Below are 17,016 nucleotides of genomic sequence, written 5' to 3' on the forward strand. Positions count from 1 at the left end.
GATCCATTACAAACAGGTGGACACAGAGCCATTCAAAGATTAGAAGGAGAGAAAAAAAAAAATAAAATTTCAGCAGACTACTTATTTCTCTCCTTTCTCAGCCAAGGATTTTAACCCTTTAGTAGGCCGGTCAAACTGTCATGATCTCAATGGCAAGAGAACATAGTATAAGCATATATAGGAACTAGCTCTTGGAAGATGGGAACTGAGCTGACCATGAACTAAACCTAACGCACAACTAGCAGTGGCCGGGTAGCATGCCTACGTTGATTCTAGATGCCCAGCACCAGCCGGAGGACTAAATAAAGCTAGCAGAGGGAAATATTAGTCCTAGCTCACCTCTAGAGAAATACCCCGAAAGGAGACAGAGGCCCCCCACATGTATTGGCGGTGAGTTAAGATGAAATAACAAACGTAGTATGAAAATAGGTTTAGCAAATTTGAGGTCCACTTACTACATAGCAGAAGACAGAAAGGACACTTTCATGGTCAGCTGAAAACCCTATCAAAACACCATCCAGAAATTACTTTAAAACTCTGGCATTAACTCATAACACCAGAGTGGCAATTCCTGTTCACAAGAGCTTTCCAGACACAGTAACGAAACTACAGCTGTGAACTGGAACAAAAATGCAAAAACAAACATGGACCAGAGTCCAACTTATCTAGTAGTTGTCTAGGAGCAGGAACAAGTACAGAGAGGCTTCTGATAACATTGTTGACCGGCAAGCAACTAACAGAGCAGCCAGGTTATATAGCGACTCCCACATCTTGATGGGAACAGGTGAACAGAGAAGATGAAGACACCAGTTCAATTCCACCAGTAGCCACCGGGGGAGCCCAGAATCCAAATTCACAACAGGTTTCACAATGCTAGAAAAATTAGCGATAAAACGACGGTAGAAGTTAGCGAAACCCAAGAACTTCTGAAGACTCTTAACCGACGAGGGCTGAGTCCAATCAAGAATAGCTCGGACCTTGACTGGGTCCATCTCCACAGCAGAAGGGGAAAAAATGAACCCCAAAAAGGGAACCTTCTGTACACCAAAGAGACACTTTGAGCCCTTGACAAACAAAGAATTTTCACGCAAAATTTTAAAGACCAACCTGACCTGCTCCACATGCGAATCCCAATCATCAGAAAAAAACAAAATATCATCCAGATAAACAATCAAAAATTTATCCAGATACTTCCGGAAAATGTCATGCATAAAGGACTGAAAAACTGAAGGCGCATTGGAGAGCCCAAAAGGCATCACCAAGTACTCAAAATGACCTTCGGGCGTATTGAATGCGGTTTTCCATTCATCACCTTGCTTAATGCGCACAAGGTTGTACGCACCACGAAGGTCTATCTTGGTGAACCACTTGGCACCTTTAATCCGGGCAAACAAGTCAGACAACAGCGGTAAAGGATACTGAAATTTGACAGTGATCTTATTTAAAAGCCGATAATCAATACAAGGTCTCAAAGATCCGTCCTTTTTTGCCACAAAAAAGAATCCCGCACCAAGGGGGGAAGAAGACGGACGAATATGTCCTTTCTCCAGAGACTCCTTGATATATGAACGCATAGCGGTATGTTCAGGTACCGACAGATTAAACAGTCTTCCCTTAGGAAATTTACTGCCTGGGATCAAATCTATAGCACAGTCACAGTCCCTATGAGGAGGCAGTGCACTGGACTCAGACTCACTGAAGACATCCTGATAATCAGACAAATACTCCGGAACTTCCGAAGGCGTAGAAGAAGCAATAGACACAGGCAGGGAATCCCCATGAATACCACGACAGCCCCAACTTGAGACTGACATAGCCTTCCAGTCCAGGACTGGATTATGGGTCAGTAACCATGGCAGCCCTAAAACAACCAAATCATGCATTTTATGTAAAACCAGGAAACGTATCACCTCGTGGTGTTCAGGAGTCATGCACATGGTAACCTGTGTCCAATACTGCGGTTTATTTGCTGCCAATGGCGTAGCATCAATACCCCTAAGAGGAATAGGATTTTCTAATGGTTCAAGAGTAAAACCACAGTGCTTAGCAAATGACAGATCCATAAGACTCAGGGCAGCACCTGAATCTACAAACGCCATGACAGGATAAGACGACAGTGAGCAAATCAAAGTTACAGACAGAATAAATTTAGGTTGCAAATTACCAACGGTGACAGGACTAACAACCTTAGCTATACGTTTAGAGCATGCTGAGATAACATGTGTAGAATCACCACAGTAGTAGCACAAGCCATTCCGGCGTCTATGAATTTTCCGCTCATTTCTAGTCAGGATTCTATCACATTGCATTAAATCAGGTGTCTGTTCAGACAACACCATGAGGGAATTTGCGGTTTTTCTATCACATTGCACCGAATTAGGTGTCTGTTCAGACAACACCATGAGGGAATTTGCGGTTTTGCGCTCCCGCAACCACCGGTCAATTTGAATAGCCAGTGCCATAGTATCATTGAGACCTGTGGGAATGGGAAAACCCACCATAACATTCTTAATGGCTTCAGAAAGGCCATTTCTAAAATTAGCGGCCAGTGCACACTCGTTCCAATGTGTCAGCACGGACCATTTCCGAAATTTTTGGCAATACACTTCAGCCTCGTCCTGCCCCTGAGACATAGCCAGCAAGGCCTTTTCTGCCTGAATCTCAAGATTGGGTTCCTCATAAAGTAAACCGAGCGCCAGAAAAAAACGCATCAATATCAGCCAATGCCGGATCTCCTGGCGCCAGCGAAAAAGCCCAATCCTGAGGGTCGCCCCGTAAGAACGAAATAACTATTTTTACTTGCTGAGCAGAGTCTCCAGATGAACAGGGTCTCAGGGACAAAAACAATTTACAATTATTCACAAAATTCCTAAACTTAAACCTGTCTCCGGAAAACAGTTCAGGAATCGGTATTTTAGGTTCTGACCTAGGATTTCTGATAACATAGTCTTGTATGCCCTGCACACGAGTAGCCAGCTGGTCCACACTTGTAATCAAGGTCTGGACATTCATGTCTGCAGCAAGCATAGCCACTCTGAGGTAAAGGGGAAGAAGAAAGAAAAAAAAAAAAAAAAAAAAAAACTCAGAATCTTCTTTCTTATAATCCCTCTTCTGCAATGCATTAAACATTTAATACTGGCCTGGCAAACTGTTATGACCCCAATGGCGAGGGTCTCAGAGGAACGTGGAAGTCTGCAGAATACAAAAATCCAGCTCATAGGGCAGTGGTAACTGGGTTGACCATATATCTACTCCTAACGCCAACACTAGAAGTAGCCGGGGATCATTCCTACGTTGATTCTAGATGACACGCTCCAGCCGGAGAATCTAGCTACCCCTAGTAGAGGAAAACAAAAGACCTTTCTTGCCTCCAGAGAAGGGAACCCCAAAGCTGGATAGAAGCCCCCCACAAATAATAACGGTGAGGTAAGAGGAAATGACAAACACAGAAATGAACCAGGTTTAGCACAGAGAGGCCCGCTTACTGATAGCAGAATAAAGAAAGGTAACTTATATGGTCAACAAAAACCCTATCAAAATCCACACTGGAAATTCAAGAACCCCCGAACCGTCTAACGGTCCGGGGGGAGAACACCAGCCCCCTAGAGCTTCCAGCAAAGGTCAGGATATAGATTTGGAACAAGCTGGACAAAAATACAAAACCAAAACAAATAGCAAAAAGCGAACTTAGCTGATATAACTGGAACCAGGATCAGTAGACAAGAGCACAGCAGACTAGCTCTGATAACTACGTTGCCAGGCATTGAACTGAAGGTCTAGGGAGCTTATATAGCAACACCCCTAACTAACGACCCAGGTGCGGATAAAAGGAATGACAGAAAAACCAGAGTCAAAAAACTAGTAACCACTAGAGGGAGCAAAAAGCAAATTCACAACAGTGGTGGTAATATGTGGTCTGGTCATGATGTTGTGGTATTTGTTCCTTGTATTTGATATTATTCGATCACTGTGGTGGTAATATGTCATCTGGTCATGGTGTGGCGGTATTTGTGCCTTGTAGATAGTATTATAGGTCACTGTGGTAATAATATGGTGTCTGGTCATGGTGCTGTGGTATTTGTTCCTTGTATGTGGTATTATAGGTCATTTTAAAAATTGAAAAATAAATAAAAATATACCTAAATTGTATTGCATATTTTAACAAATATTTAATAGGTTACAGTAGAGTAGGGCCTGGCCAAAAGTGTCTACCTTGTCATTTTGGTGGCTTAAAAAATCTTTTAATAATCAAAATAACTTGGCACTCTGGAGAATATTTGCAAGATGATTATTCCATTTTATTTGTGCATCCAGTTAAAGAATTAAACGTTTTCGGTCCATACATCAGACCTTCATCAGAAATTCCTTATTATCAAACTGGAAAAAACTGCACGTAGGTGTATCAGTGCCAAATACAGAGGGAACCTCTGCCTCCACGCCACATAGCTGGCATATAAGCGCCGTCCGTAGTGGCGATCTTGGCGCCAGTACCCAATACAGCCTCTTCAGGAACACAGAGGCGTGTTTCGCCTCTCTTCATTTTGTCCCGGGGCACCCAAGGCAGGCCTATTTGGCACTGATACACCTACGTGCAGTTTTTTCCAGTTTGATAATAAGGAATTTCTGATGAAGGTCTGATGTATGGACCGAAAACGTTTAATTCTTTAACTGGATGCACAAATAAAATGGAATAATCATCTTGCAAATATTCTCCAGAGTGCCAAGTTATTTTGATTATTGGACTTACGGGCTGGAAACCCTACTTGAGCACCACATAGGAACCTTGAGTGCCGTGTGTAATTCTATTAAAAAATCTTTTGGCCAAAACAAAAGCTGCCGGCTACATGTGTGATCTGGTGATAGGAACTGTCAATGTGTGATAGGTGAGAAGTGGAGTTTTTCCAAGAGAGAGCGGTGGGACTGTGGACAGTTTGAGGGGTGGAGCGTGGAAGCGAGGCTGGGGTGGAGCCTGGGCGGAGTCTCAAGGAGGCCCCAGAAATTTTGCCAGTATGGGGCCCCGAAATTTCTAGTGGCAGCCCTGTATGCCACAAACAGGACTGACGCAGATGCACTCAGTGGCAATATAAATCTCCCTTTTTTATGTGTGGGAGAATGCAGAAAAAAATCAGGCCCACTGTATTACACTACACAGTTTGAGTGGCAGAAAGTGGCTGGAAGATATATAAAAAAATACAAGGGCTGTAGTAGAATTTCAATCTCCCTACAGTGATCAAAGGACAAGTATGGCAGCAATAAGGCTACGTTCACATTCGCGTCTTTGGACGCAGCGTCGTCGCCGCAACGCACGACGCAATGAAAACACATGAAAAACGCATGGTTTTTTGACGCATGCGTTCAACGCATGCATTGGAAAGCGCTGCGTTTTTTGATAAAACCTTTGCGTTGTTACCAAAAAACGCAGCGTTTTCAGAAAAGCGCTGCGTTTTTTGATAAAACCTTTGCGTTGTTACCAAAAAACGCAGTGTTTTCAGACGCATGCGTTTTCCTAAAGTGATGTCATTCTTCAAAAAAAAAAAACCCAAATAGTGTCTAGACACTAGATAAAGACCACCCATGGCTAGAAGAGGGTGGGTGTAATGTAATTGTGTATATATACACTGGCAGAGATGGATTCCTCAGATTTTGCTTGTGTTTCCAGCATCATGATGGAGCGTCCCATGGAGAGTATCTACATGGATATGGAGCTGGATGTTGCCTTGGCTAATGCCTATGCTATTGCCTATTACCAGCAAAGGAAAAGGGATAAACAGAGAAGGAGTCATCGGCGCTTTTGGCTACACCCTATATCCGGGAGAGCCGTGGAGCCTACCATTGCTTGTTTGGCGAGCTAAATGACAACCTGGAAAAACATTTTGAGTATACCAGGATGTCTCAAGACAGCTTCCGCTATCTGCTGCGTCTGGTGGAAGGAGCCATTACCAGGCAGGACACACAGCTCCGGAGATCAATTTCTGCAGAGGAATGGCTGCTGGTGACTCTACGGTACGTAATGTAGCTCTTTGAATGACTGTGATATGTTCTTCCCTTTTTTTTTTCTTTTTTTTTCATTTGTTTGGGGTTGGGTATGGTCAATGTAATTTTAATTATTACAATGTACTTTAATGTAATTTCTTTATTTTTCTTCTTGGCAGTTTCCTGGCTACCGGAGAGACCTTGAGATCCCTGCATTTCCAATTCAGGATTGGAGTCTCCACACTTTCGGGAATTATTGCCGACACATGCCACGCTTTGTGGGACAATCTCCGGGATGAATTTTTACCCCTCCCTACCACAGAAATATGGGAGGACAACGCCAAGAAATTTGAACAACTGTGTTCTTTCCCTAATTGTATTGGAGCGGTGGATGGGAAGCACATTAGAATTACAAAGCCTGCAAGAAGTGGATCTCTGTTTTTCAATTATAAAAAATATTTTTCCACCGTGCTAATGCCAATTGCAGGTGCGGACTGCAGGTTTCTGGCCATGGACATTGGAGCGTTTGGCCGTGCAAATGACTCACGGACATTTAAGGACTCTGATATGGGCCAAAGGTTATATGGGAACAATTTTAATTTCCCCCAGCCACGACCTCTTCCCAACACCGAAGGCCCGGCCATGCCATTTGTTGTGGTTGGGGATGAGGCTTTTCAAATGTGTGCCAACCTACTGAAACCCTACTCCAGTCGGGGCTTGGAGCACACCAAAAGTATTTTTAATTACAGACTGTCCAGGGCCAGAAGAACAGTGGAGTGCGCCTTTGGCATCCTGGTCTCCAAATGGCGTATTTTAGGATCCACCATTAATCTGAAAATTGAGACAGTGGATGAGGTGGTGAAGGCTTGGGTGGTTCTCCACAATTTTATTATGGCCAAAGAGAGACTGAACGTGGAACTTGATGAACCCATACCAAACCCATTGCCCGATTACCAAGATCATCTTCTGAGGACAACTGTTGAAATTGCACAGATGAGGGATCGATTTGCTTCCTATTTTGTATCTGATGTTGCCCGTGTGTCATGGCAAGATACAATGGTGTAGTGCTTATGTTTTGTACTGTCATACTTTATTCAGCTTTCAAATTAAAAATAATACCTTTAGTGCTAAAAAAAAAAAGGTATAATGACAAGAATTCTACACTATTATGTCCAATAAAGTTCACCAGTAGGTGCCTACTGTAATGTTATTTTAAATTGGCCATCTACCTATATTTTCTAAATGTTTGTGTTTTCACTAAACTTACTTTAATGTGCCCTAGAACTTACTATCCCTTTTTTTCAAATGTTGTGTTTTAATAAAAAAAATTTTTACACTTCTTCAAACTCCATTTGCCTACCAACTCCTGTAAAACTTGGTAAAAAAATGCCGAGAATGTTCGGAAGTGATCACCAGCTCCCATATTTACTCAGCAAAAACAACACACTGTTGTTGACATGGCTGTGTGTTCGATAGTTGAGCGAACTTCATCGGCTCCCTCCTTGGCAAACTGTCAAGCTTCCAGACTAGTTGCATAGGGAACACGGCTTTATTGAGCGCGCTGGCTGATCAACTTTTTTCACCCACCGCAGCAGCATGTGTCGCGGCAGTGTGACAGGCAGTACACATGCATGGCGAGGCCAACAAATAGGCTTCGGTTGTTCATGTGTTGTGCCAGTCACACAGCCTTGAAACATGCGGCAGCGTTGCCGGAAAAAAGCAGATCAACCGCACACACGGAGCCGGGTCCATATGCAAGTACTTGGAAAGTGTTTAGCCTGCCAAGGAGGGAGCCGATCTTGTTCGCTCCACTCTTGCGAGTCAAAACTATTGAATTCAGGATGCACAAATACATCCTGATTCAAACAGTGACGACACTTGGCCACGTGAACATTGCAACCACCTCACCAGAGCCAAGACCTTAAGGTACCATCACACATAACGATTTTTTTAACGATATCGTTGCAACGTCACATTTTTTGGTGACGTAGCAACGATACCGCTAACGATCTTGTTATGTGTGACAGCGACCAACAATCAGAACCTTGCTGGGAGATCATTGGTGAATGATCAGGACCATTTTTGGGTCGGTGATCACCCGCTGTCATCGCTGGATCGGCGTGTGTGACGCCGATCCAGCGATGTGTTCACTTGTAACCAGGGTAAATATCGGGTTACTAAACTTAGTAACCCAATATTTACCCTGGTTTCAAGTGAACACATCGCTGGATCGGCGTCACACAGGCCGATCCAGCGATGACAGCGGGTGATCACCGACCAAAACATGGTCCTGATCATTCCCTACGCCCAACGATCTCCCAGCAGGGGCCTGATTGTTGGTCGCTGTCACACGCTAACGAGATCGTTAGCGGAATCGTTGCTACGTCACCAAAAAGGGTGATGTTGCAACGATATCGTTAACAAAATCGTTATGTGTCAAGGTACCTTTACTATACCTTTCTTGTAAGTATACAATCTAATCCTGTTAGTGTTTGTAAACACCTCATAGAACAAAGAGAGACACCCAAAAAAATTAACTTAAAAATGATAAAATAGTGTCTGACATTGCATATAAATGAGGTGTTTAAAACACTAAATGTGTGTAGATGGCGCACGGTGTGAGTTGCCGATAAGTATAGTTTACAATAAATACAAATATTATTTGAAAAAAAAATGTTTATTTGGGGACAACAGAAAGAAAATGGGGGAAGCAAACTAGGGGGTATCAATAGATGCAATCAAATGAGATTGGTAGGTCTGTCATGATCTCAATGGCAAGAGAACATAGTATAAGCATATATAGGAACTAGCTCTTGGAAGATGGGAACTGAGCTGACCATGAACTAAACCTAACGCACAACTAGCAGTGGCCGGGTAGCATGCCTACGTTGATTCTAGATGCCCAGCACCAGCCGGAGGACTAAATAAAGCTAGCAGAGGGAAATATTAGTCCTAGCTCACCTCTAGAGAAATACCCCGAAAGGAGACAGAGGCCCCCCACATGTATTGGCGGTGAGTTAAGATGAAATAACAAACGTAGTATGAAAATAGGTTTAGCAAATTTGAGGTCCACTTACTACATAGCAGAAGACAGAAAGGACACTTTCATGGTCAGCTGAAAACCCTATCAAAACACCATCCAGAAATTACTTTAAAACTCTGGCATTAACTCATAACACCAGAGTGGCAATTCCTGTTCACAAGAGCTTTCCAGACACAGTAACGAAACTACAGCTGTGAACTGGAACAAAAATGCAAAAACAAACATGGACCAGAGTCCAACTTATCTAGTAGTTGTCTAGGAGCAGGAACAAGTACAGAGAGGCTTCTGATAACATTGTTGACCGGCAAGCAACTAACAGAGCAGCCAGGTTATATAGCGACTCCCACATCTTGATGGGAACAGGTGAACAGAGAAGATGAAGACACCAGTTCAATTCCACCAGTAGCCACCGGGGGAGCCCAGAATCCAAATTCACAACAGTACCCCCCCCTCAAGGAGGGGGCACCGAACCCTCACCAGAACCACCAGGGCGATCAGGATGGGCCCTATGAAAGGCACGAACCAGATCGGAGGCATGAACATCAGATGCATTCACCCAAGAATTATCCTCCTGGCCGTATCCCTTCCACTTGACCAGATACTGGAGTCTCCGTCTGGAAACACGAGAGTCTAAGATTTTCTCCACAACGTACTCCAACTCACCCTCAACCAACACCGGAGCAGGAGGCTCAACGGAAGGCACAACCGGTACCTCATACCTGCGCAATAATGACCGGTGAAAAACGTTATGAATAGAAAAGGATGCAGGGAGGTCCAAACGGAAGGAAACAGGGTTAAGAATCTCCAATATCTTATACGGGCCGATAAACCGAGGCTTAAACTTAGGAGAAGAGACCCTCATAGGGACAAAACGAGAAGACAACCACACCAAATCCCCAACAGAAAGCCGAGGACCAACACGACGGTGGCGGTTGGCAAAAAGCTGAGTCTTCTCCTGGGACAACCTCAAATTGTCCACCACCTGCCCCCAGATCTGATGCAATCTCTCCACCACAGCATCCACTCCAGGACAATCCGAAGATTCCACCTGACCAGAGGAAAATCGAGGATGAAACCCCGAATTACAGAAAAACGGGGACACCAAAGTGGCAGAGCTGGCCCGATTATTGAGAGCGAACTCCGCCAATGGCAAAAAAGCAACCCAATCATCCTGGTCAGCAGACACAAAACACCTCAGATATGTCTCCAGGGTCTGATTAATCCGCTCGGTCTGGCCATTCGTCTGAGGATGGAAAGCGGACGAAAAAGATAAATCTATGCCCATCCTAGCACAGAATGCCCGCCAAAATCTAGACACGAATTGGGTCCCTCTGTCAGAAACGATATTCTCAGGAATACCATGCAAACGAACAACATTTTGAAAAAACAGAGGAACCAACTCGGAAGAAGAAGGTAACTTGGGCAGAGGAACCAAATGGACCATCTTAGAAAAACGGTCACACACCACCCAGATGGCAGACATCTTCTGAGAAACAGGCAGATCTGAAATAAAATCCATCGAGATGTGCGTCCAAGGCCTCTTAGGAATAGGCAAGGGCAACAATAATCCACTAGCCCGAGAACAACAAGGCTTGGCCCGAGCACAAACGTCACAAGACTGCACAAAGCCTCGCACATCTCGTGACAGGGAAGGCCACCAGAAGGACCTTGCCACCAAATCCCTGGTACCAAAAATGCCAGGATGACCTGCCAACGCAGAAGAATGAACCTCAGAGATGACTCTACTGGTCCAATCATCAGGAACAAACAGTTTATCAGGTGGGCAACGATCAGGTCTATCTGCCTGAAACTCCTGCAAGGCCCGCCGCAGGTCTGGAGAAACGGCTGACAATACCACTCCATCCTTAAGGATACCTGTGGGCTCAGAGTTACCAGGCGAGTCAGGCTCAAAACTCCTAGAAAGGGCATCCGCCTTAACATTCTTAGAACCCGGTAGGTATGACACCACAAAATTAAACCGAGAGAAAAATAATGACCAGCGCGCCTGTCTAGGATTCAGGCGCCTGGCGGTCTCAAGATAAATCAAATTTTTGTGGTCAGTCAATACCACCACCTGATGTCTGGCCCCCTCAAGCCAATGGCGCCACTCCTCAAAAGCCCACTTCATGGCCAAAAGCTCCCGATTCCCAACATCATAATTCCGCTCAGCGGGCGAAAATTTACGGGAAAAGAAGGCACAAGGCCTCATCACGGAGCAGTCAGAACTTTTCTGCGACAACACTGCCCCAGCTCCGATCTCAGAAGCGTCGACCTCAACCTGAAAAGGTAGAGCAACATCAGGCTGACGCAACACAGGGGCAGAGGAAAAACGGCACTTAAGCTCCCGAAAGGCCTCCACAGCATCAGGGGACCAATCAGCAACATCAGCACCCTTCTTAGTCAAATCGGTCAATGGCTTAGCAATATCCGAAAAACCAGCAATAAATCGACGATAAAAGTTAGCAAAGCCCAAAAATTTCTGAAGACTCTTGAGAGAAGAGGGCTGCGTCCAATCACAAATAGCTTGAACCTTGACAGGATCCATTTCAATGGAAGAGGGGGAAAAAATATATCCCAAAAAGGAAATCCTCTGTACCCCAAAAACACACTTAGAACCCTTCACACACAAAGAATTAGACCGCAAAACCTGAAAAACCCTCCTGACTTGCTGGACATGAGAGTCCCAGTCATCCGAAAAAATCAGAATATCATCCAGATACACAATCATAAATTTATCCAAATAATCGCGAAAAATATCATGCATAAAGGACTGGAAAACTGACGGAGCATTTGAAAGACCAAAAGGCATCACTAAATACTCAAAGTGGCCCTCGGGCGTATTAAATGCGGTTTTCCACTCATCCCCCTGCCTGATTCGCACCAAATTATACGCCCCACGAAGGTCAATCTTAGAGAACCACTTGGCCCCCTTTATGCGAGCAAACAAATCAGTCAGCAACGGCAATGGGTATTGATATTTAACAGTGATTTTATTCAAAAGCCGATAATCAATACATGGTCTCAAAGAGCCGTCTTTTTTTGACACAAAGAAAAAAACGGCTCCTAAGGGAGATGACGATGGACGAATATGTCCCTTTTCCAAGGACTCCTTTATATATTCCCGCATAGCAGCATGTTCAGGCACAGACAGATTAAATAAACGACCCTTTGGGTATTTACTACCCGGGATTAAATCTATGGCACAATCGCACTCTCGGTGCGGAGGTAACGAACCAAGCTTGGATTCTTCAAAGACGTCACGATAGTCAGACAGGAACTCAGGAATTTCAGAGGGAATAGATGATGAAATGGAAACCACAGGTACATCCCCATGAGCCCCCTTAACATCCCCAGCTCAACACAGACATAGCTCTCCAGTCGAGGACTGGGTTGTGAGATTGCAGCCAAGGCAATCCTAGCACCAAATCATCATGTAGATTATACAGCACCAGAAAGCGAATAATCTCCTGGTGATCCGGATTAATACGCATAGTTACTTGTGTCCAGTATTGTGGTTTATTATTAGCCAATGGGGTGGAGTCAATCCCCTTCAGAGGAATAGGAGTCTCCAAAGGCTCTAAATCATACCCACAGCGTTTGGCAAAGGACCAATCCATAAGACTCAAAGCGGCGCCAGAGTCGACATAGGCGTCCGTGGTAATAGATGACAAAGAGCAAATCAGGGTCACAGATAGAATAAACTTAGACGGTAAGGTGCAAATGGAAACAGATTTACCAAGCTTTTTAGTGCGCTTAGAGCATGCTGATATAACATGAGTAGAATCACCACAATAGAAACACAACCCATTTTTCCGTCTAAAATTCTGCCGCTCGCTTCGGGACAGAATTCTATCACACTGCATACTCTCTGGCGACTTCTCAGTGGACACCGCCAGATGGTGCACTGGTTTGCGCTCCCGCAAACGCCTATCGATCTGAATAGCCATTGTCATGGACTCATTCAGACCCGCAGGCACAGGGAACCCCACCATAACATCCTTAATGGCATCAGAGAGACCCTCTCTGAAAGTCGCCGCCAGGGCGCACTCATTCCACTGAGTAAGCACAGACCATTTACTGAATCTTTGGCAGTAAATTTCCGCTTCATCTTGCCCCTGAGATAGGGACATCAAAGTTTTTTCTGCCTGAAGCTCCAAATGAGGTTCGTCATAAAGCAACCCCAAGGCCAGAAAAAACGCATCCACATTGAGCAACGCAGGATCCCCTGGTGTCAATGAAAAAGCCCAGTCTTGAGGGTCGCCCCTGAGCAAGGAAATCACAATCCTGACCTGCTGTGCAGGGTCTCCGGCAGAGCGAGATTTCAGGGACAAAAATAATTTGCAATTATTTCGAAAATTCTGAAACCCGGATCTATTCCCCGAGAAAAATTCCGGCAAAGGAATTCTCGGCTCAGATACAGGTGCATGACAAACAAAATCTTGCAAATTTTGTACCTTCGTGGCGAGATTATTCAAACCTGCAGTTACACTCTGAAGATCCATTACAAACAGGTGGACACAGAGCCATTCAAAGATTAGAAGGAGAGAAAAAAAAAAAAAAAAATTTCAGCAGACTACTTATTTCTCTCCTTTCTCAGCCAAGGATTTTAACCCTTTAGTGGGCCGGTCAAACTGTCATGATCTCAATGGCAAGAGAACATAGTATAAGCATATATAGGAACTAGCTCTTGGAAGATGGGAACTGAGCTGACCATGAACTAAACCTAACGCACAACTAGCAGTGGCCGGGTAGCATGCCTACGTTGATTCTAGATGCCCAGCACCAGCCGGAGGACTAAATAAAGCTAGCAGAGGGAAATATTAGTCCTAGCTCACCTCTAGAGAAATACCCCGAAAGGAGACAGAGGCCCCCCACATGTATTGGCGGTGAGTTAAGATGAAATAACAAACGTAGTATGAAAATAGGTTTAGCAAATTTGAGGTCCACTTACTACATAGCAGAAGACAGAAAGGACACTTTCATGGTCAGCTGAAAACCCTATCAAAACACCATCCAGAAATTACTTTAAAACTCTGGCATTAACTCATAACACCAGAGTGGCAATTCCTGTTCACAAGAGCTTTCCAGACACAGTAACGAAACTACAGCTGTGAACTGGAACAAAAATGCAAAAACAAACATGGACCAGAGTCCAACTTATCTAGTAGTTGTCTAGGAGCAGGAACAAGTACAGAGAGGCTTCTGATAACATTGTTGACCGGCAAGCAACTAACAGAGCAGCCAGGTTATATAGCGACTCCCACATCTTGATGGGAACAGGTGAACAGAGAAGATGAAGACACCAGTTCAATTCCACCAGTAGCCACCGGGGGAGCCCAGAATCCAAATTCACAACATAGGTCCCTGCTTGGGAATGGCGAGAGGAGGAGGAAGAGGAGGATAATGAGGATCCATAGTCTAGTAGACTGGAGGGCAAATCAAAGCCCTCAACATCAGCTGGGGAAGACACAGCAACCTCTGTAGGGGAGGGAGGAGGCAAAAACAGTCTGCTTGATCTTGAATGGCTCTGGCTGCTCCTGCTGCGGCTAGACCCCTGCCGCGATGTAGGTGTCTGTGTTGGAGCAGCCAGAGCCTCAGTAGATGTTCTCTTTCTCTTTGTCTTCCTCCTAGCTTCTCCCGCGGCGGCTTCTGTTATGGACCTGGTGGTTAGGAGCACCCGGAATGACCTGATGAGTAAACTAGTAATCGGGACAAGCTCTGGGGAGTGGGAACTCTGCTGACCGCAAACCCTACTCCTATCACACACACTAGTAATAGCCGTGGAGCGTACCTAACTCTCCCTAGACGCCTCTTCACAGCCTAAGAGCTAACTACCCCTAAAGATAGAAATAGAAGCCTAACCTTGCCTCAGAGAAATTCCCCAAAGGAAAAGGCAGCCCCCCACATATATTGACTGTGAGTGAAGAGGAAAGTTACAAACACAGGAATGAAACAGGTTTTAGCAAAGGAGGCCAGACTTCACTAAATAGTCAGAGGATAGAAAAGGGAACTATGCGGTCAGCACAAAAACTACAAAAACCACGCAGAGTATGCAAAAAGCCCCCCACACCGACTCACGGTGTTGAGGTGCAACTCTGCACCCCCAGAGCTTCCAGCTAGCAAGGGAATATCATGATGGCAAGCTGGACTAGAATTTAGCAGTACTAAGAAATATATTCAGGAAGCAGTAACAACAAATGAACTAGCAAGAACTTAGCTTCTGCTGGAGTAGACAGGTCCTCAGAGAAGTCCAAGAGAGATCTGAACCAATACTGAGACATTGACAGCTGGCATGAAGTAACGATCTGAGTGAAGTTAAATAGGGAAGCAAGCATAGCAATAAACGAGGGCAGCTGAGACAGCAAACCTCAGTGACCAGCAGTTCCGCTCAAAGCCACCAGAGGGAGTCCAAGAGCAGAACTAACCAAAGTACCATTCATGACCACAGGAGGGAGTCCGAGAACGGAATTCACAACAGTACCCCCCCCTTGAGGAGGGGTCACCGAACCCTCACCAGGGCCCCCAGGCCGATCAGGACGAGCCAAATGAAAGGTACGAACTAAATCAGCAGCATGGACATCAGAGGCAACAACCCACGAATTATCCTCCTGACCATAGCCCTTCCACTTAACCAGGTACTGAAGCTTCCGTCTCGAAATACGAGAATCCAAAATTTTTTCCACCACATACTCCAACTCCCCCTCAACCAACACCGGAGCAGGAGGATCAACGGAGGGAACCATAGGCGCCACGTACCTCCGCAACAACGACCTATGGAACACATTATGGATGGCAAAGGAAGCTGGAAGGACCAAACGAAATGACACAGGTTGAGAATTTCAGAAATCTTATAAGGACCAATGAAACGAGGCTTAAACTTAGGAGAAGAAACCTTCATAGGAACATAACGAGAAGACAACCAAACCAAATCCCCAACACGAAGTCGGGGACCAACACAACGACGGCGGTTAGCGAAACGTTGAGCCTTCTCCTGGGACGTCAGATTGTCCACTACGTGAGTCCAAATTTGCTGCAACCTGTCCACCACAGAATCCACACCAGGACAGTCAGAAGGCTCAACCTGCCCTGAAGAAAAACGAGGATGAAAACCAGAATTGCAAAAAAAAGGCGAAACCAAAGTAGCCGAACTAGCCCGATTATTAAGGGCGAACTCAGCCAATGGCAAGAAGGTCACCCAATCATCCTGATCAGCGGAAACAAAGCATCTCAGATAGGTTTCCAAAGTCTGGTTGGTTCGTACGGTTTGGCCATTGGTCTGAGGATGGAAAGCCGAAGAAAAAGACAAATCAATGCCCATCTTAGCACAAAAGGACCGCCAAAACCTAGAGATAAACTGGGAACCTCTGTCCGACACAATGTTCTCCGGAATGCCATGCAAACGAACCACATGCTGAAAAAATAATGGCACCAAATCAGAGGAGGAAGGTAATTTAGGCAAGGGTACCAAATGGACCATCTTAGAAAAGCGATCACAAACCACCCAGATAACAGACATCCTTTGAGAGACAGGAAGATTTGAAATAAAATCCATGGAAACATGCGTCCAAGGCCTTTTCGGGACCGGCAAGGGCAAAAGCAACCCACTGGCACGAGAACAGCAGGGCTTAGCCCGAGCACAAGTCCCACAGGACTGCACAAAAGAACGCACATCCCGTGACAATGAAGGCCACCAAAAGGACCTAGCCACCAAATCTCTGGTACCAAAAATCCCAGGATGACCAGCCAACACCGAGCAATGAACCTCAGAAATAACTCTGGTAGTCCATCTGTCGGGGACAAACAGTTTCTCCGCAGGACAACGGTCAGGTCTATCAGCCTGAAACTCCTGCAGCACCCGCCGCAAATCTGGGGAGATGGCAGACAGAATAACCCCCTCTTTGAGAATACCAGCCGCCTCAGGGACTCCCGGAGAATCAGGCACAAAACTCCTAGAAAGGGCATCTGCCTTCACATTCTTAGAACCTGGAAGGTATGAGACC

Source organism: Ranitomeya variabilis, chromosome 5, assembly GCF_051348905.1.
Source record: "Ranitomeya variabilis isolate aRanVar5 chromosome 5, aRanVar5.hap1, whole genome shotgun sequence".
In the NCBI taxonomy this organism is placed as follows: domain Eukaryota; kingdom Metazoa; phylum Chordata; class Amphibia; order Anura; family Dendrobatidae; genus Ranitomeya; species Ranitomeya variabilis.